Genomic DNA, 21393 nt, shown 5'->3' with positions numbered 1-21393 from the left:
GCTTTATATAACATTAAATATAAACCTGATTGGCTGTTTTCCAAATTAAAGCAGATTTTCACTGAAAAACGCTAACTTATGGAAATTACAAAATCAGATTCAACACCCTTGTGTTAACAGGCAAGCAAATAGTTGTTCCAGAAGTCTACTTTTGTCAGACCTGGTGAGAGGAGAATGAAGGGCTCAGCTTAATGATACCAATTAGGGGGCTCAAATGACTATCAGGATTTCAAGCTCTCTGTTTTTGTGTGATCTTGTACCAGAGCCTCAGATTTCAAGGTTTCTCTAAGTTATCTTAGAACAATTAGAATAATTCAATGCTGTGGACTGTGCTAGTACTAGGAATCTCAAGGTTTCTTATCACTAGATTTGAAAACTTTGGAGTTGAAAGCCTATGGGAATCCCAGGTGCAGTAGGGGCTTCCTAGAATTGTTAAAATAACAATTTCAGTTATTCAGTTTTTATTTCAATTATTATTTCAGTTTTTTCCACTTCCTGATGAAGAACTGCCTTCCACACTGCAAGAATGCTGGATAATCCTTGGGTCTCTTTAAACTTTTAGTCTTTCAGCTCCATAGCAGAGAAGTATAAGGAAAATAAAACACAGAATTCCAGAGAAATTTTAAAGCCCTATATGTTTCCTTTTTTTTCTTTTATTTTTTTTTTAAAAGATAATATTTAATGATTGAAAATATATATATTTTTATACTTTATCCTGAGTATTACTTTCAAACTATAAAAACACGGTTTTAGAAGCAAAAGAAATTTGCAAGGTATAGTTAATCTGCCCTCTTCCCACATCAAGTTACAGTAATTTCTCTCTTCATAGAATAAACAACATGTTAAGAAATTTATACTACAGAACAGATGGCAAGAAATCTAAAAAGCAGCAAACAGAATGTTACAAAAAAACATATACTTTTTCATCTTTTTCATCATTTGATTGTGACATACTGCAGATGTAAATGCTCTGACCGTGGAGAGTCTTTCACATGAGGTTAGCTTTTTCAGTTGTCCCACTGACAGCTGTGAAACTGCTCATGGCATATATACAGAATCATGAAACAGTCTGAAAAGTAACTCAAAAAATGCAGTTGGACACCTTGCCTCAGACAAGGTCAATTTTATCTTTGTCATTCCTGGCTGAAGTTTATCTAACCCATCAATGATGGTGTCCCATGATGGCAGCTGCAGTTTTCCCCTAACAATTTATCGTTACTTTCAATATCTTTATCATCACAACGTTCTTCATAATATCTAATCTAATTTCTTTTTTTCTGAAATTAAGTTCTTATTTTATTCTAATTAACTTCTTATTTTATTCACCATGGATATGTTGAGCAAGTTATTCTTTTTCTCTTTGCAAAAGGTTTTTGTATACTAGAAGGTTTGCAAATATTCATTAAGGAATGGGAACAAAGTTGAGTTTCTTTAGCTATAATCAGGTAGAGCTTTTAAAATAATGCCACATCTCTTAGATGATCTACAGTGATTTATATTTCATGCAGGGTTGCATTGAGAGCACATATGCTAGAGCAGAGATAAACTAGACATAAGAAAATCCAACACAAATGTGCAGCTAGGGATTCAACTGAGACAAAAAAAAATGGGGAAAGAAAACATATCAAAATAAAATAAAACAAGAAGAGTACAGGAAAACGTTTTGTCCTTGTCTCAGCACATTCGTCTAACTGGTTGTGGTTTCCTACACACAATCAGTTCAATGAAAGTAATAATAAATTTATAATAACTAAATGTAAATTGCAGTTTTGCTAAATTTTGCATATAGAGTTAGTGTTAAACATATTCTTAAGAATTACTTTTATAATTTTTAAAATAAAATTGAATTGGAATTATGAAATGTGTATGCATTATATAATAAGAATTAAGGCACTGTGACAGCCATACTTATTTTAGGCTCTTGTTGTATGACAAAGTGTCAGTCTGTCCTGGCTCCAGTACCAACAGAATTTCATCCAGAGGGCAATCTGAACATCTAGGTTAGTACAGCACAAATGCAGTCTTTGGTGTCACTTTTCAGGTACTCTATAACACCTATAATGCACAAGTGATTCTTGCCTCATACCAACCCTGGTGAGATCAGAACATCTGCAGTGTTTATCACACGCATGCAGAATATGTGCATATTGAGTCAATGATAGTGTTTAGATATGATCCCTCATACCTTACTTTCCAATTTTTCACAATTTAAACAAGCTGAATCTCAAACTACAAAAGCTGAGTGACTGCTTTATTGCAGATTATCTTCCATTAGTTATAAAGGCTCATAACAGAACTCTTACCATATATTTCCTTTTTGTTACAGAAAGAAGGAGAGAAACCGGCTTGTCATTCTAGCGAATGGGAACAGCAAATCTGAGTCCCCTAGGCCTAACAATGTTATAATCAAGTTAAATATCTCAGAGACACTGTAAGCAGGTGTTATGTCACAAGTGAGTGCACTAACCAAAGAGATTTGGAGAATGGATGCCAGGAAAAACCAAGACAGCCGTTAGCTTTACTGCCAGTATTAACCTTTCAGTATTTAAACCACAAATGTTCTACTGAATCATCATATAGAAGATCTATATTTTTAGTGACTGCCACTGTTGATAGGTCAATATGATAAGCACTGAACAAGCTTTTTTTTTTTTTACAAGTTTGAGTTCTTCTTACCACTCCTTTTAGCCATTAGAGAAAAGTTTTAAATGTCATATTTGATTTGAATTTTATTTGAAATGGAAATAAGCAGCCCACACAGGCTTAATTATTTAGTATTTGGTTTGAAACATTAGGACATATAGCTTAGTTGTCAAAATACCCTCTTTGGAATTGAAAAGGTTACCAGGTCTTAACATTCAGCTATTCCAATAATCATTCTAAGGTAAATTGTTTTTTTCTTCCGGATATTATTTTCTATAAGTCAATTCCAAATTTTGTGTTGTGGCTGGACACCCTTTATTATTTTTAGTGCAGTTTTTGCACAAACAAAAATAAAGGATGTGAAAATGTAAATTTTCCAGTCATTGCATTACTTCTTAATGAAATATTGCAGCATATTTTTAATGCTGAATATTGTTTCAAACAATAATATTAATACAAACTTGCTACAGGTCACAGAGATTGCCAAATAGACAACAACAGCTGAATTAGATCCTGATCAGATTCCCCTGTCAAACAACAGAGCCTATAGAAAGAAGGAGAATTACTCTAATTGCTTCTAGTAATTAGAAATGAACACAAGTAGTTAAGAGAAAATTGCTAGGGAGGGAAACAATTTAACAAAAAGAAGAGTGTGTCAGAAAGCAGAGTCCAAAAAAGAGCAAAACCAAAACAGCATGAAAGCAATGGGGCATGCTGTCTTTCCAGACACTGTAGTCAGCAGGTTGAGTTGGGGGCAGGTCTCCCACGTGAGAATGCAATGGAAGCTCTCCAAACAGCACAAAGGTGGCTTTGTAATCTGTGGGAGATGTATCAGAGGATACTTGGCTGCAGCACTCACAGTACAACCTGCTGCAAGCTTTGCCATAGTTCAGCAGGGGGGTCGGACTGAAGGAGCCTTTTGCCTTGCTATTCTATCCTGAGAACAAGGGTTTAGTGCTAAACACTACAAGCAGTAGAAACAGGTCTGGATGCCAGGAGAATTTAAATGAACCTGAGGAAAGCTGAAATCTGTGCTCTATAAATCACAGCACGAAGGTTATAAAAAATAATTCCAACTATTCTTTCCCCAATCCCAAACCTATTCACCAAGTAATAAAGAACAGCAGTTCTTTCCTAAAAATAAATTTTGCCTTTTTTTTTTTTTTTTTTTTTAACATGATAACCTACTTAGTGGATAAAAGAAATGCAATATATATGTACCTGTAGTCTAGAAAAGTGCTTGACACAATACCTTGCAGAATTGCACTGAACATTGTTTCCCAGTGTCTTGCAGAAAACTCGTGTAATTGTCGTGGCTTGAAAGCTGGCCATAATAAGGCCACGAAGTATTAAATTTGGAGTGCGCTGTGGAATATTTAATAGCATTCTGTGGACATTCGTTCAGCTTAATGTCTTTATTAATAATGTGGATGTGGGAGTAAAATATGTTAATGAAATTTGCAGGTAAAAGTAAATTATAATTTGAGGTGAACACCAGAGAACGAAAAGGAATAATAGAAATTGGACCAAGTGACATAAAGGAATCAGAAAATTACAAAATAGGATTCTAATAGGAAAAATACAAACTAATATATTTGAGGAAAATAACATAAAACACAGATATTCAAATAATCCGAGAAGCAAGTAAAAAGTGTAATGCTGGAAGAAGACCTCAGAGTAATAGTTTATTGAAAATTGAATAAAAACTTACCATGCAGTATGGGTCAGATCATTTTACCTCTGCTCAAGGCTTTCTTCTTCAAATGATGAAGAAACTATAGCATCTCTGCTTTGGTATCTCAGCTGACAGTTTCATTGGACTCAGCAACTGTGGACCTCTTTAAAAAATAAGAAATTATAAAATAAAAAAAACATTATCAGTTCTCAATTTTTATAATTGTAAGGACTATTACACATAAATATATGAGCTCATTGTCTTGGCAATGGCATAAGTATAGCCACCTGAAAAACAAACAAACAAATAGAGCATCAATTTGGTCCAAGGACCCAGATCACAGAAACAGAAGATGGAAGATCCACCACAAGTAAGCCAATGCTTAATTGATCTCTGTAGACAGATGGCTTTGTTTCTTTGGTCCTTTTGGAGGAACTTGGAGGAAGAAGTGTCTGTGTGATACTAGATTATAGTGTGATTATACCACGGTGGTTTTATCACTATATACCATGATCTTAGATTATATCTATTACTATAGAGTGTATTTGATTCAGACCTCATCTGAGCCAGTTCCCTGATAAACAAAGTTGTCTACATGCTATTTTTCTAAGGAGGGAAAAGTTGTGTTTGGGAATTTTTTGAGAGCTGTAAGAAGCTGTGACAAAGGCCATCACATGCAGGATAATATTAGGAAAATGGCCTTTCTTCCTTGAAAAATACATAGTCTGTCTCATGAAGAGCTTGCAAGCATCTGGACTGGACAGGTATCTGAAGGGTAGCTGCTTTAGCAGTTTTCACTTCTTTGCCTGCCCCCATCTCCATTAAGTTGGTGTCAATTCCTGCTGTCCCTCCCACACCTAAATTAATAATTTTGAATCAGAAGCAGGTATGATCATTAGCCTTTGTTAAAAGCCTTCAGACACTCTAGGCATCGTCTCATTGAGATTATTAAATGAATCTTTCACTTACTCACCTTCTGGTTATTTTTCAATTTGTTTGAAGATGGCTGCAATTAAGCCTCTTCCAAGAGAGGGATTACCCTAACGAGGCACAGTTTATGTCTCAGCACTCTCAGCTTGCTCTCTGTGATCCTGGAGTGGCTGCACTGCACTAGCTGTGGGGAAGGCAGCTGTCAAGCACCTGATCTGCATTTGTCCCACTCCTCACCAGCTCCCTTTACCTCCATGAACTCTTCTGCTTCATTTCACATCCCTAATGATTGCTAGATGCTATCTGAAGAGTTGTCCATGCGCAGACATGTTTAGTTTGGTTGCTCACTGTAAGGAAGACCACGAGATAAGGGGGAGAAGAATGCTTTATGTACCACCAGTATTATGCATTCTTCTGTCCTCTGCACTCAAAGGGTACTGGGAAAACTGTTGTGAAGCCAACTAATTCAGGTTATGGCATGCTTTCTCAGAAGCTGACAGCCAAAATCACAGCATGCTGGTTGAGAAAGTATTAAATGAAAATATTAAATTGATGAGAAGGTGTCACTGACAAAATGCTTGTTTGTTTTTTTTTTCATTTTAAACATATAACTCTGTCACTACATCTCTTTTACCAGGTTTTCTTCCATTTCACGTAAACAGTTTTTCAGTCATAAAAGTATGGCTGTGTAGTAGTACATACATTGATCAAGACATCTAGCTCTTGAGATAGTGAGGGTTTAAAAAGAAAATTTCCATGGCTTTTCACTTACAGTTTGTAATGTGAAGGAGTGCAGATGCGGGAATATACTTGATCTCTTTGATAGTTTGTAAACAGATGATTTTTACTTTGCCTAATCAAGCTATTGATATCCAGTAATGAGTGTATAAATAACAGACAAACATATCTGAAATAAACTTATAAACATGCTGAATTTTTATTTTATGTTTATTGGTTCAAATGAATTTGGTTTCCACTTAAGCTCTATTCTTTCATCTCACAAATCTGACAAGATGTGTAATTGGTAACATGATTGTCATGAAGATTGGTATCATGAAGATGTCATGATACCACCCTAGTGAGGCTGGCAGGAGTTGGGACTGCTACTAGAAACCTACTGTACACAGGTGCTGTGACTTATTAAAGTGATTAGAAGCTTTAAAATAGTGTTTAAGTGAAAAATGTTTATTATTTCTTGAACTACGTTGGTTGCGTGCTACATTTTCTGGGAACCAGTGTATGCCTTGTTCCTCAGCTGTTGTTTGTTAATAAAATTCTTACAGTAAAAACTCTCTGTAGGCAGCGTGAAAAATTTGCATAAATCCATCCATTCTGGAATTAGTGTGCAATTTTGTTCATTACCTTTCCCAAAGTTATCAGACTACAACTACAGTGAAATTTGAGTATTCCACTGTAGTTTTATGTTGCCATGTATTATTCAAAAGAGAAAATTGAATAAAAAAGAAATGAGGTACCAGCATTCACAAAACAAAAGCAAACAAAAAAAATCTAAAGCCTTAAATTTCCAAATGTAAAAGTAGGTCTCATTTTTCTGTATTGCATACATTAGAGAAAATTGAGTCATGTAAAGAAAAAATTGCATGCTTAGACCCAGTAGTGATCTGTGAGATATTGAAATTATAAGGACTTTTTTAAGTTTTAAAATTTTGAAATGATTGAATGAATTCCTATTAACCTACTATCTTCTTTCATATATATATTTTTTTCTTCAAAGTGACCTGCCATCTAGAAATCTGTTGTTTGTTTTGTTTTGTTTTGTTTTGTTTTTACATTGCATTGCACTGTTACAATAAAAGATAATCATGATGAAACAGTCTAAGGATAAAACATGTTTAGAAGACACTTGGCATATATTATTAAATGAATGGGAAATGTTAAAGCAGCAGATGACTGGGAAGGAAAGCATATTTTACTTGCAAATAGGGCACAAGTTGTCAAGTAAACTTGAGCAAGTTTTAGTACTATTGAAATATTGTGTTAGTACTTTTGAACATTTGCAGGATGAGTCCATGCTCCAAAACACTTCTGCCATAAGGAGTGCTGAGAGATTATTTCTGTAAGAATGAAAAAGAAATACTGCCCTAAAGAGAGAGATAATATGAATTCGCCAGAAATATTGTTAAATTAGTGGACATACACTTTCTTGTTGCCAGATATCTTGTAGGCTAAAATATTTTAAGGGAAATAATTGCAATGTTAGAGCAACATGTAATGAAGGTAGTGGAAATTCACATTAAAATCAAAGTTCAAGCTCCTCTGTTAAATATGTGATTGCACATGCACTTAGCCTTTACTTTTAAAAGAAAAAATCAGTGATGAAATTATGCAGCAACCTTATTTTCTCCTCATTTTATCATTTCTTACCACTTTTAAGATCATTTGAAATTACTAAATATTCAATAATTAGATCTGAAAAATAATTAATAGTTTAAAAGTTTGTCCTCTGGAGACAAAGTCTCTGAGAACATGACAACAACCTGTAATTTGGGAAAGTATCTGATAAGACTAATGCTGTTGCAGTTTTATTGTCCGTGAAGTAAAACATGTAAGGCTCATCAAGTTTTAGAAGTGAAATGAAATGGATTTGATAGAGGTAGCAACAAGAATCCCATCAGGGCAACCATCTTCCTCAGCACGTCCCTTTGCTTTAGGTTGAGAAGACTTGTGGGGAAGAATATGTACGGGAAAGAGGAAGAATGTTCTTCATTGAGAAAGGGTGAAAAGAGAGATCCAAGAAATACGAATCAGAGTATTATAAATACCAAGAAAGTCAAATGTTAAAAAAGATCCTTGCCATAAACAGAGAAGTAACTGGAAATCCGTGCTATAAATTATCAGAGGATTTAAAATCAGTACAATAAAATAAGAAAAAATATAGTAACATTGAATAGGAAAATTATCACATTTGGTAGTCCACGTCAAATAGATGATAGCGTTTTTTAAAGTCACCAGGAACTAGATGATCTTTAAGACTTTTAACTAGATAATCTTCCAACTTAACTCATTCTATGCTTCCATGAAAATTGTAAATCCCCATCATCTGTTTTGTAATTATTAAAAATTATGTTTATAGCATTTGGGTTTACAAAGGAGGAAAAAATATACAAAAGATGTATTTTAACTGATGTGATTCTGTCTTCCTAAATTCCTCAGAGCAGTAAATCAGGCTGTGAATTCCCCGATTGCTCCAATGAGATTATAAAGCCAAGTGTAAGGACAGCAGTATACTGTTGTGCCTCAGCCACATCCCTCAAATTACAGAATTCATTGAACAAGAGGATTCACTGTAAGACTAACATTCCTTCCTTTACACAGTACCAAACTACAAAAATTATGCTACTCATTAACACAAGTAGATTTCTTTCCCTCAGTTCTCTCTTGGTATATCTGTTAGTGGTCTAACATTTTGTCACTTAACCTTCGAATTATACAATTTTTTAAAATGTTGTAAAGGTAAAAGTAAATAATATACCAAAATCTAACATATGGAATGTCTTTGGTTATATTAAAAGGAAAAAAATTTCATTTATGAACACCATTAATCATAAAACACTTACTTTATGTTGTGATATTTTTCACAATATCTTTTCATAAAATGCATTTGTGATAGTAGTTTAAGAGCTGGTTTGGCCCAGTTCTGTGACTAGCTGGGCGGAGGGATCTGCAGATCTGCACCTCTGGAAAGGGAAAATAAGGGGCTCTGACTAATTAAATACAGCAGCAATGATCTGAGGAGAAACAGATTAATTTACTAAAAATGGAGATGCGCAGTTGGGTCGAGCCACAGCGAGGAGAGTCTGATGATCGAAAAGAGGGATGTCAGGTGACCAACAAGGCCTTATATGTGTTCCCCCGAGCAGAAATGGTAACAGAACTGCATACAGTCTTCTGGGGAATGTAGTTCTTCTTCTCTTCTGGGACAGGTACCCAGAACTGGAGCATTAACCCTTTAACTCCTAGTGCATGATGTTATTATGTGGAATACTGATAAACAAAAATCATAAAATTATAACAATTTGTCATAACATCTATTTTGTGATGAGTACCAAGATAAATGATGGGTTGTAGGACAGAGTTCTTACAGGATAAGTTAACCACCTTCTGGAACAAGAAGGCATTCCATATTTGAAGGACTGCTATACATTTCTGCTTTAGCTGAGTTATGATGATACCAGTATCACACAAGTTTTATTTTATTGCCCCATCTTACTTCCCATTAGACCTTTCCTTTTCCACTACTCCACTCACTATTCAACTGGTACATAAAAGCATTAATATTGCAGGCCTTTTAAATTCTGTTCTTCTGTCAAAGGTAACAGTTTAGCAAGATAGAAACAGTGTGACTTTTCTGTCACTTGCACAGAAAAATATGAAAAAAATAAAAAGAAAAATATATTGACCAGAGTTTGATGTTAATAATAAGCCAGTGAATTTGGATAACATTTCCTGTATGGATTTTCATCCTGTAGTAATTATATTTTAGGCTTTTTGATTGTTCCTTATAGGAGCTGAAGAAATTGTGCAATTATTTGATTTCAGTGTCAGGTGATGCAGAGTTATTATTGATCAGAGTACTTTTCCAACACAAGGAGAAGAGGGAAAATATTCACTATTTTTGGTTGAAGCCCATCTTAATATGAAAGATTCAGTACAAGTTAGTCTCATATTTCCAGTGAACTCATGTCTCCTAAGAATTATTTTTGGATATGCATAGTTATTTCTTAATCATTATTTTTCTCTTGGTTTCTAAGGAAATCAGTGTAGTATTTTAGAAAGTAGAAATTTCACCTATTTTCTAAAGTTGGGACTGATGTTTATTTTTGCTATCTCAGTTTGATTTGGTGATACTAGGGAGTTGTCATCTCTGCTTCCATCTTCTACGGTTTGTCTCATGTGAAATATAATGAATAAGACTGGACTGTGCAGATTGTAGTAAAAAACCTCACCTGAATAAGATACTTTAATATTAATGAAAAAGGAACAGATCATACACTATTATAGTGAACACTAATAAACCCTCACAAATATTTTCCTTCATTAAAACCTGAAGCTAATAAAGTATTTTTCAAAAAAAAAAAAAAAAAGGCAAAATATCTCTAACAAAAGCTCTTTTAGAACATAAGAGCAGAAATTTGAGATTGCCAAAAAAGGTGTCTTTCCAATTTTAACAGTTTATATGGGGGTATATTTTCTAAGACAATTTTGCTGTGGGTTACTTATTGACTGATTGATTCATTAATTCATTTATTCATTCATTCAGCTTATAACAATATTTTGTTGAGGAATGAGAAAATGCATTTGAAGACCTGCTGTGCTTTTCAGATAAGATAGGAGTCTGAAGAGAAGTTTTTAAAGCAACCTGTACAGATATACTAGCACTGAAAAGATCTAAATATATAAAACCATTTATGCAACAGGAGTTTGAATAAACTTTCTTCTGCTATTCACTTCCCAGATACTTGTGACTATACTGGTGAATATAGATAGACCCTGAAAGTCGTTGCTTGAAAACGGTAAAATCAAATCTCCTTTTCCATTCTTGCAAACCTGTATGTATCTGAGTATTGCTAGATGGGGACAACATACTGCTGTTGTGATGTTTTAAAGAGGACCTTACCCTCTCCAGCTTTCATATCAAAAACAGAAAGATGTTTTTGATATGATTCTGCTTTTCATTCATCATCTGATACAGTGAACGAAAGTAACCAAAACAGCTGCTGCATCCTGTGGACAAAAAACATAGCCCAGAAATAATCCTTGCCCAGTTATGCAGCAAAGACTTGAATAGGTTATACGTGAAACAAACCAGTGAAACCTTCTGCTTGGGATACCAAAACAATAACATCTCTCTTTTCTAGTTTCTTGGACACTTGTTATGAAACTTGTGTTATTCCTCACTTTAAGAAGTTTATCTGTCTCATTTTAATGTTTTAATTTTAATAATCACTTGTTATCCTCCAAGGAAAAAGAGGACTATATTGTCATTTAATACTTAAAGGTGTGAAAGAGGAAATATGTCCAGATTTTTGTGAGAACTAAAATTTAAGACATTTGATCAGGCCTGATAATGTAGAAACATTATCTACAACCCCGAAGGAGAATAATCACATACCTTGACTCTGTTTTCCTGTTCTTTGAATGCACAATGATTTTACTCAGTGGAGATGAATTTGATTGTGGGTGTCAGTAGCACAGGCATTTCAGAATTATTTTGGGTTTTGGAATTTTTTTCTGAGACTGCATGAAACGTTTTCACAGCGTCAATTATGAGATGGCATTTTATTTGGATGAAAGAGAGAAGCTTAAATTGCACCCATAAAGGGATTAGCACCTGCAAAATACAAGGTTAATGTTTCAGTCAGAAATCCACATTAAATAAGTGTAAGAAAGAAAATTTATAGATATATAATATACATACATACATACATGGGTATAAACCCAGAAATAGATATATACAAAGAGAATTCTACTGTGAGAGTCAATCAGATTGCTTGATGCCCTACCTTTGATTGTCTCTCTAGTGTATAGCATTTGTGAATGGAAAGTAAAAGCAGCTTGCAAATTTTTTCAGCACCAGTGCCTGAAACAGTATCTAAGACAAGGAGGTAGCAGTAGCATCTCTATTCCCTTCACATTTTCTCATGTCATTTCCATCCTTTCCTCCTAGTAAGTTAGTTGCAGAGGAGAAAAGAATGTGAGAAAAATCACTTTTACATTGTGAGGAGTCTGTCCAAGCCATTTAAATTGGCTCTGAGTAGCACTGCTCCAGAATAGAGGGAGAAAGCAATAACAAATTCAAGGAAAAAAAAGGTAATTCACTTGCCACCACCTTTCCTTATTTCCCTGGCCAAAGATTTGTTTTTCATTAGATATAACAGAAGACATACTGTATAACAGGCATCTCATTTAATTGTCTGAGATTTGCTAATTTAGATTCTTTATGATCTATTCAGGAAAAATCACAGAATATTTCCTCATCTTTTCTAGCTTTTGGAAACTGACAAGCAGCATCAATCCATCTTCTTCCTTAGCTGCTATTCGCTTCCTATTTAAAGAAACAGAATTCTTTTAAGGAAATGAATGTGCCTGCTCATTGTACAAATAATTAGAAGCTTTATTCTCATTCCAGCTAGCTTAAGTTTTTTTCTGAGTCAGTTTCAAATCAGACTGGGACAAGTACGAATGTCCACCCCATAGTGCTCATTATACTTTCCCAAGCAAAGGAAATATCCAGTGATTGTGTATGATATTTCAGGAGGAAGGGGAGAGATCTATCATGCTTCTATTGTCCTTTTCTTTAGAGAAATTTTGTTGATGAATTCAAAAACCCACATGCAAATCTTCCTGTGTGCTCTTGTCCATTACTTTTGTTTGTAATCATTTTCTTGTTTTCTCAAAACCAAGATTATGTTTTGTTTTGTTTTAAAAAATATATTATTCATTTTAAACAGGAGTTTAAAAGAATATTACTTAGTCTAGTGCTTTTCTCTCCTCCATAAATTTTCCCTTCTTGTTTGGAATAGAATATTTTGCTGAAATCTACTTCTAATTTGTCGCTATCCTTCTCTCTTTAATACTCTGTTTATAACAGTTACCACAACACAGTCTAACCAAAGGTTGAGGCTTGAAAAAATTGTTGTCCATCTCTTATTTCTAAAAGTACAAACCAGTGAATAATGTAACTTCAGCTCCAACATGGAAGTATTATTTCAAAGTGAATGGGAATAATGATCTCTAAATTATGTGTCCCAATTTTCTTCTGACTTTTATGTTTTCCTGTAAATCAGCAGTACATGTCTGAAGGCTATAAAGTTGTACTGACCTTTAATTAAGCAGGTAACCACAGAATCAGCTTCTGCTTTTAATACCTTCAGACAGAAAAAAAGGCACAGATTCCCCATGATTATAGTTTAATTCACCTTGATAGCCAAAGGAAAGCAAACAGGAGTCCAGACATAGGTTATGAGGCAATTCAGTGTGCTAGTCAAAGTACCCACTTCCTCAACCTCTTGGGAAACAAACAGCTGGTATCTCTTCAGCACACAAAAGCAGCAAGGGCTGGGAGCTTTCAGTGGTCAGGAAGAGGCATGGCGCCTTCCTCCCATCTCTGGGAAAGCTTTCAGTTATGAGGGAGCATGTGATGTCATTGAAATTGTATAGACACTGTGTTATTACTGAGCACTTCAAAAATTTCTGATGATACTGGATGCTTAGCTTTCTTGCAGAACCAGATGAAATTAAAATTCCTAGCTTGAAAATTTCATTCATTCATTCATTCATTTGTTTGTTCTTTCATTCCAAGAAAAAAAGGAAAAAAAAAATTCAATCATGAGAATGTAATAACACTTTCCTTCTTAAATCTGAATTCCTTTCACAGAAATTACCCAAACTATTCTAAGGTACTTGAGCATTGTTTTTCTTTGTTAGCTGCTTTGTTTTGATTTTAGCAACACTCTATTCTGTATCACTAAACATTTGCATTGTCATCAACATATACTGTGCCATGACTGGACAACGTCCAGATAAAATGAAAACAGACTCTAGAATGATCTTCTGTTAACATGTGTATTGACATCAATAAAGGCTAAATGATTATGACAGTTATTTCTGTGCCAGAAAAAATATGAGGCAGAAAACAAGGTGCAATATGTATTTGGGTCAGTGCTTGTATCAATGGATGCGTGATGAACTTTCAAAAGAAACAGAAGGTAGTTTAGGTTAGGCTCAAAAGAGGTAAGGAACAAAAAGAGGTCTTTTTTTTTTTTTGACCTTGTGACAGCTTGACAAACACCCCCAGTGATGTACTAGGAAACTCCTCAGGAGATCTATTCTGACTTGAAAGAAAGACCTTTCAAAATGTAATGGTTTTTAAAAGAATTTAAAAGGAATTTATAACCAGAAGCCAGACTTCTTTCTGAGATTACATGTCAGGAGATATTTACAGTATGTGTGGTCAAGCTCATAGATAGTAGTAAAAAATTCAGATTCGAAGTATGAAGGTATCATCTTAACTACATACTTAGATTTATTTTTTCCTAAAACATTTTGTAATGATAAAATTGTATTTAATCAGAGAGGACATTTCCTACGATATGAAAATAAATTGAAAGAAATGATAAGTTAAAGGAATCTCAGCCTGAGTCGGCAGAAAGCAATTTAGTTATTTTTGTAGTGCTGATGTATTGCCAAGGTCACAAACAAGACTGATTTACACAGGAATATGAGTTAGAAAGGCTATTTAAGGGAGCCATAAATACTTTGCTTAGATGTGCCTAGATAGATTTACTTCTTCCATCAGCTGCAATGAAAATTATGATTTACCAGTAATTCTTCTTGCACAATTCAGTGACAGAGTATTTGATAACTTTTCTCAAAAGGAAATAATTCTCCCCATATTCTGCATTTTAAATTGATATGCAGAGTAGAATTCAAAATCAAATAAGATATCCTGGAAATCTGCAAGGAACTCATCTGTTAAAGAACTCTTAGCATCACAGAACCATGATCTGAAAGTGTTAAGGAAACCTTTTACATGGCTTCGTGTTAATGAGAATGTCTGCCAAGACTTGGAGAAACAAGAGTATACTACTTACATATTGGAAGAAAAAAAACCAAAACAACCTACCAGAGCCAGTAAGCTTTTCTACCAACAGCCAACAAGAACCTTTTCTCAGGATAATCTCTGCAGTATTGGAAAGGATATTTCACTACAGTTTAGCAAAATTCTGCTAGTAAAATGGCCTAACAGTTTGTGGTTTTTCCAAGGATTCAGTCAGAATGTATATTCAAGGCAGAAAATGATCAGCATTTGTTTCAGAAACTTCAATATGAAACAATTTCCAGGGTGAAATCACCTTCTCAGCCCCTTAGCAATTTGCTTGAAGAAGTAACTTGGGTCCCAGCGCCAGGTAGAATGAAATCAGTGGCAGCTGGGTTGCACAGCTGATCTCAGCAGGGAAACAAAGCAGAACAGCATCTTGAATGGTTACCTCTGCTTCAAGTGTGATGCACTCATTTCTTAAAGCTTCTGCCAAGCTGGGTTTGGGGGACAAGAAAGAGAAAGGTACAACTCTTTATCAAAGTGTTTAAAAGATATCCAGTACCGTGGACTTGCGAAATAAGGTAACTGAAGAACTATAGACACATGCTAGGAGGGGAGAAGTCAGTCACTCAATTGAACAAGACAGAAATTATGAGCTTGCTGTAGCCAGTAGCTTTCATGTGAATAATGCAGAAATAAACATTTTGAGGTGGAGGAAGGTTTGTGATAAATTAAAGGTTTATGGGAAAAAAAAGAAAAGAACACCAACAAACCAACTTTCAAATAAACAAGCTAACTAATCCACACACTGCTCACAGGCTCAGTTACTTTTAAGCCCAAAACTTTGTGTTAGTCTTTTTCTTTATAGAGCTGTTGCCTTGCTTCAGCTTCAAGTAATTCTTAATGTGCTTGGCATAACTGCAGTGGTATCTGGAGCTTTACTTGAAATTACAATAACAGCATCAGAGAGAACTCAATGAGAAGTAGTCCAGGTAGCTTCTCTAAAATTGAAACATTGTTAAGAAGTAGAAAGCGCTCATTACAGATACAAGAAACTGTCACTGCAAGATCATTCTAAATCACTTATCTATCACTAAGCAAACGGGGAGATTTAAATTCATATTCCTGGCTTTCAGGACTTTATTGTACCATATAAGCCACTAATAAAGTAGTTGTTCGGTGACTAGTCACTACCCACAGCCAGTATTCTGCCCAGTTTCTCATTTCCTATATCTTGCATCTTTTGACATTTGGACTCTAAAATTCGATCTCCACCTCCACGAGCTTAGGAAAGTTTTGTTGTTGGCTCCAAAAGGGCTGCATTTTCTAAAGCTGCTCTGTTCCTCTTCCTTTTTTTTTTTTTTTTTTTTTTTTTTTTTTTTTTTTTTTTTTTTTTTCTTCCAGGAACACAAATCAAACACAAGAAAGCCTGTGAAGTGCAATGGTAATGAAAACTCACGCATCATACTATTTATACTGGTTCTCCTCTCTGGGTAAGAGCATCATACATGCTAACTATCAGAGCTTTTAGCAAAATGTGAGACACTAGCCAAGAAAACACAAAGAACTGAAAAACCAGTGCAAGGAAAAGAAGGAAAACAAATCAGATAATATTTTACACCAAGTCATATTATTCTAAAAATTTTACTACAAAGAGAAAATCTCCTTTCAAAATAACTGTGATATATTTCTGTATTAGGAAATACTCTTTCTTAGAAGGAAATGCTTTCGTGAAAAGTGGAAAAAAGCAAGAGCAATGATAATAAAGAATTAGAATTAATCTTCCAAGTCTTTTCTTTCTCATAGCTCCTCTCTATGGGCATGAATGACATGCCCATTTCTTCAGTACCCAGTATCCCATTCTCATGTATTCTTTACTGTCACTGATTTCTCTTTTCCTCACAAACATAGCACTCCAATCAATAGACAGTGTTTTCATCCCTGAAAATCACTTACACATACAACAAAAAACTCTGCAATGCCTTTCACTCCATGGGATGGAGAATCTTGGGTAGTCAGTGGGTAACACTGGACTCAGATTTGACCATAACCCAACAGGAAATGAGAAAAGGAAATTCAACACTTCTCTACCAAAAGAGGAAAAATTGAGGTCAGTGCTCTACTTAAGAAAATGTCACCTAACATAAACATGAAGGCAATTTTCTCTATATAAAATTGCTTTTCTACTTCCTAATAATTCATAGAATTATTCCAGAGGCTTTAGATCTGGGGAAGGTAGGAGAGAGGTAATTTTAATTCTGATGTAAGTAAATACAAAAAAGGAAAAACAAATAAACCCTTTGTTTTCATGAAGAATGTTAAACTATCAGAACATGAGTAGGACTAAAGAAAAGTAAAATCTGAAACAATCATTTGAGAGCCAATAATTAGGGTTTTAAATGCAAAAGTCTTATGCATCAACCACTGAATCATCACTGAGACTGTGACAATATGTCTGCTTGCCACTGTTTATAGTTAATGGGAATGAGTTTTCTGCTCTTAGTTACGGCCCTTTCTGAGACAATCCTATTCAATTTTATAAACTGCAGATACTTCTCAGAGCTCTGCCTTTGTAATCCTGAAGGAGTAAAGGGCACTGAACAGAAATATCCATGGTCTTTAAAATATCTTCCTCAAGTAGATTAAAATAAATTGAAAAAAAAGGGTGTATTTACTGGAACTACAGACATCTGGTTTAGTGTCAGAGTCAAATCATTCTGAGAAGCTTTTCTTAGCATAGGCTTGAGCAAATTTTATAGTGAGATGCAATAGTAACACACTTCTGGTATAACAAATTGCTCTTTATTTAAAGTTACATTTTTAATATGAATAAGACTTTAAAGCCTGTCAAAGATGGCATGCAAAGATAAAAATAAAGAAGTGTCAGGAACAAAAATGTTCTTTTTCTCTTCCTCTGAATTAATTTGCATGTCAGTCAAGAAATCTGTCAATGCATATGCAATATAAGCAGCATGACTTACATTACTAAAAGTGTAAGCAAAAGGAACAAGAACTGAAGAAGAGGAAAAAAGACAGCTGCGATGAGCAAAGATTCTTCCCAATCTATAGTACGTATTCAACTATAACAATACACCCAAAGATGGTGAAGAAGTGATGACAGAACTGTCAATTACAGCTGAGCAGAGTGTAAACAGATCTACAAAATCTGCTGAGCAGAACCAGCACCAGGTGGTTGGTAGGGCTTCTTTTGCAGTCCAACCCACCAGCTGGAGCATAAGCCTTGCCCAGTTGTAAGGTCCCACTTCCCCCCTTGGCAGCCTGGTCATCTCAGGACACCAAGCATGGTAGGAACAAATCTCGGAAGAATCAGGACTAAAATAAATTCAAGCCTGATGGAAAGCTGTAGACATAAAAGGTGTTGGCTAAGATATAAATTGGATTATTGATTGCTGTAGATCAAATTCATTTGAAGCCTAGGAAGGGATGAGTTGGAACTCTCATTTGAGTTTTTGTTTGTCTAGCTGAAGAAGGGGTAGGGATTAAAAATGCTTAGAGATTTTGGCAGCTTGTTTAGAGGTGTCTTTTAGGTAAATTTTTCATGTGAAACTTTTCTTCAATAAAAAATCATTTTGTTTTTCAGCATTCAATGTGAAAAGCACTGGGAGGCAAATTAGATCTGTGTAAAAATGCCATTATTAAAGCTAAAGTTGCCTTTCAATCAAATCCTGCAGATTTCTCTATCCAGAATCTGAAGCAAGACTGACTTCAGTCTTTACATGAAGGGAAGATCCCTGGGGAGTGGGATCAGCCTCTCTTCAGTTGCTGTTAAGCTCATCTCTAAGGTGGCCAGAAGAATGTAACCAGAAGCGCTATACAGCACACAAGTTGGAACACAATTCAGCTTTGGCACAGTCCTGGAAGAAAGGAGGAGCAAGGAAAAGAAATAGAGTAACAAAAAACCTTAAAATCACTTTTCTCTCAAGCATGAGCAGCTGCAACTGAATATGTGGAGATAGAAGATCTGCTGAATAGTGAGTTCTTATTTCTTAAGTGCGTTCATGCACTTAACTGGAAGTTTTGGATTTCAAGGTTTCAGTCCAGACAGTCAGCATTGCCAGCACCTAGAGCTGGCATTTTAAGTTATAAGTAACCCTGTGAAAAGTAACAGTTATGTGTTGTTTCTCTCAAACATTAAGATTTTATCGTTCTGAGACTATTGCTCGGAGAAAGTCTGCCAAGCTTTTATTCCACAACCCAGCAAAGGACTTTGTTTTCAGTTAAAATCTGTCTATAGAAATAATGTTTCATTAGGTCTCCTTAATTCGCTTTTTCGTAATACTCAATCTTCATATGCAAAATGTGGTTTCATTTTTCTGTCTTGACTGAGTCATCTCAACCCCCTATTTCCAACTTGCAAAAGCCTTACCCATTCTGCCATTCCAGACTTTGTAGAAAGGACACATTCTCTTGCTGTTGTTTTTGCAAAATAGATAGAGTGTATCTTTGGGACAGAAAATCTATGGAAAATAAATTCACCAGGAAATTGAAGATACTTGATTTTCATTCTCTGCTCCAGTGCCATTTGATGATTTTATATTAAGTAACCTATGAATAAAATACAAACACTATTACTGAATCCTGTGGGAACTAGAATTCATACATATTTGCCTTTTTTTCCTTCTTTCTCTAATTCAGTTATTCTTTCTGCTAGTTTTGTCAACAGCAACAATACACACTCACTACATGATTGTCAGAGTAGAACACTGAACATAATACTTGGAAGTTCCTTCCCTTACTATTGAAGTCACTGCTTTAACTGCTCTGTTATTATATTAAAAAGGTAAAGGAAATTTAATACTGCCTTTTTTTTTTTTTTTTTTTTTTTTTTTTTTTTTTCAACTTTGGAGGCTTTTTTTGCATCTCTTCTACATGAGCAAAGAGATGCTTAAGTATCTCTTAAGCATAAGTGCCAGTTCTCATAGGATTTAGGTGTTAGTATCTCAGCATGGAGCTACTCAATTTTGAGTAAACTTAGACCCCTGTGCCAGGCAGAAGTGGGCTTCACAATGTCTAACACAGAGGCATCCAGGCATTTTACGTGCTCTGGGGTCAGAAGGAAGAGGTTGTTGAGGATCCCAAATAGGCCTTCAACATCTCACAAGTGAGTCACGTTGTAAACAGGAAAGACAGGAAAGCTCCAGATACAACTCTGGAATTGAAGGTAGCTTTGTTTTAAAAGAAAACTATTCTTACTCACAGGTTCTTACACCAGTGGGCATATTTCCAACTGATCCTGGCAGCTAGGCTTGAGAGGAGAGATGGTGGCTACCATATTTTTCACATGCCTCTTGAAGTTGATGATCATTTCTGTCTTTGAATGTCTTTAATACTCACTGAGAGCTGACAGTGATTAGGAAGTTTCACCTCTCTAGCACATCCCTTTTCTAGGAGTCTTTGTCATCTGTTCACTGTTTTATTTCTTACTGGGGTGTCATAAAGCTTCAGTCATATTCTCACCTTCTTATCCCTGCCTCCTGATGGCTGGAGTCTTCTGAACAGGCTATCCTGCTAATCCCAGAGATACTGAGAAGCTGCATGGAAATGTGCCAGGTCTCAATAACGTACTGACAAAAATGCTCTCAATTCCTGTAACCTTTCTTCCAATGTTCTTTTCTGGCGTTTCCACAATCATTCATATGGTCCAATTCATGTCTGGATTTGCACTAGAAATCTCTTAAATGTAAGGCCAGAAATGTTGACTCAGATCCTTTCCATGGGTTTCCCTTTGAGGGGAGTGAAGAACAGGTAAGATCTTTATGGAATCAGAAAAAATTAAGAATTAGAGTATTACATTCCTTTTGTGCCTGCTTTATTAGACAATCCTTAATTTTAGAAAATTGAGTAATTCAGTCACCATAATAAACTCAAATGAGGATGAAGTTATAAGATGTAAGGAAGGGGTGTTTTCTGCCAGTAAGATTTTAAAATAAATTGAAATCTGTGGGTTCATCTATTTTCTCATATTAGTGTTCAGTAGGCAAATCCTAGTCTCTCACTATCTACATGATGATAGACACCAGGGCTCACAAAAATTCTGCTGCCAATGGTAGTACAAACATAGCCTAAGAGACTGGACTGCTGCTCAATGTGGTGGAGCAGAATATTTGAGATTGAAAATTAATGAAGCACATAACAAATCAAATTTATTTATTATTTCTCTTTCTGCCTTCAAATGTTGCTACATTTGGTTTTTTCTGTTTTGTTTTTCTGGTTTTTTTTTTTTGTTTTTGTTTTTTTGTTTGTTTGTTTGTTTTGTTTTAGATTAAGCTCTCTTACATCCCACTTAAAAACTATGAATTTGTTTTCAATCTTTTCAGCTACTTCAGACTTTTCTTTGTTTGCTGACACGAAGCATTCAGATTAATGTGATTAACGTTTGTAACAATGAAGCATGTGATCATGATGAAATTGCTTTTTTATTTTTAGACAGTAGCATGTTGACTTATAATATCGACTTTTAGCAATCTATGTAAAACAAACAAAGAAAACCCCACCATTTTTAAAAAGTTGTAAGGAGTTTATAAGTGAAATTTTCTTCTCTTCTCTTCTCTTCTCTTCTCTT

Source organism: Centrocercus urophasianus, unplaced genomic scaffold (genome assembly GCF_019232065.1).
Source record: "Centrocercus urophasianus isolate 14NV4802_14NV808 unplaced genomic scaffold, USGS_Curo_1.0 seq_12, whole genome shotgun sequence".
Lineage (NCBI taxonomy): Eukaryota > Metazoa > Chordata > Aves > Galliformes > Phasianidae > Centrocercus > Centrocercus urophasianus.
This window is presented reverse-complemented; position numbering follows the sequence as displayed.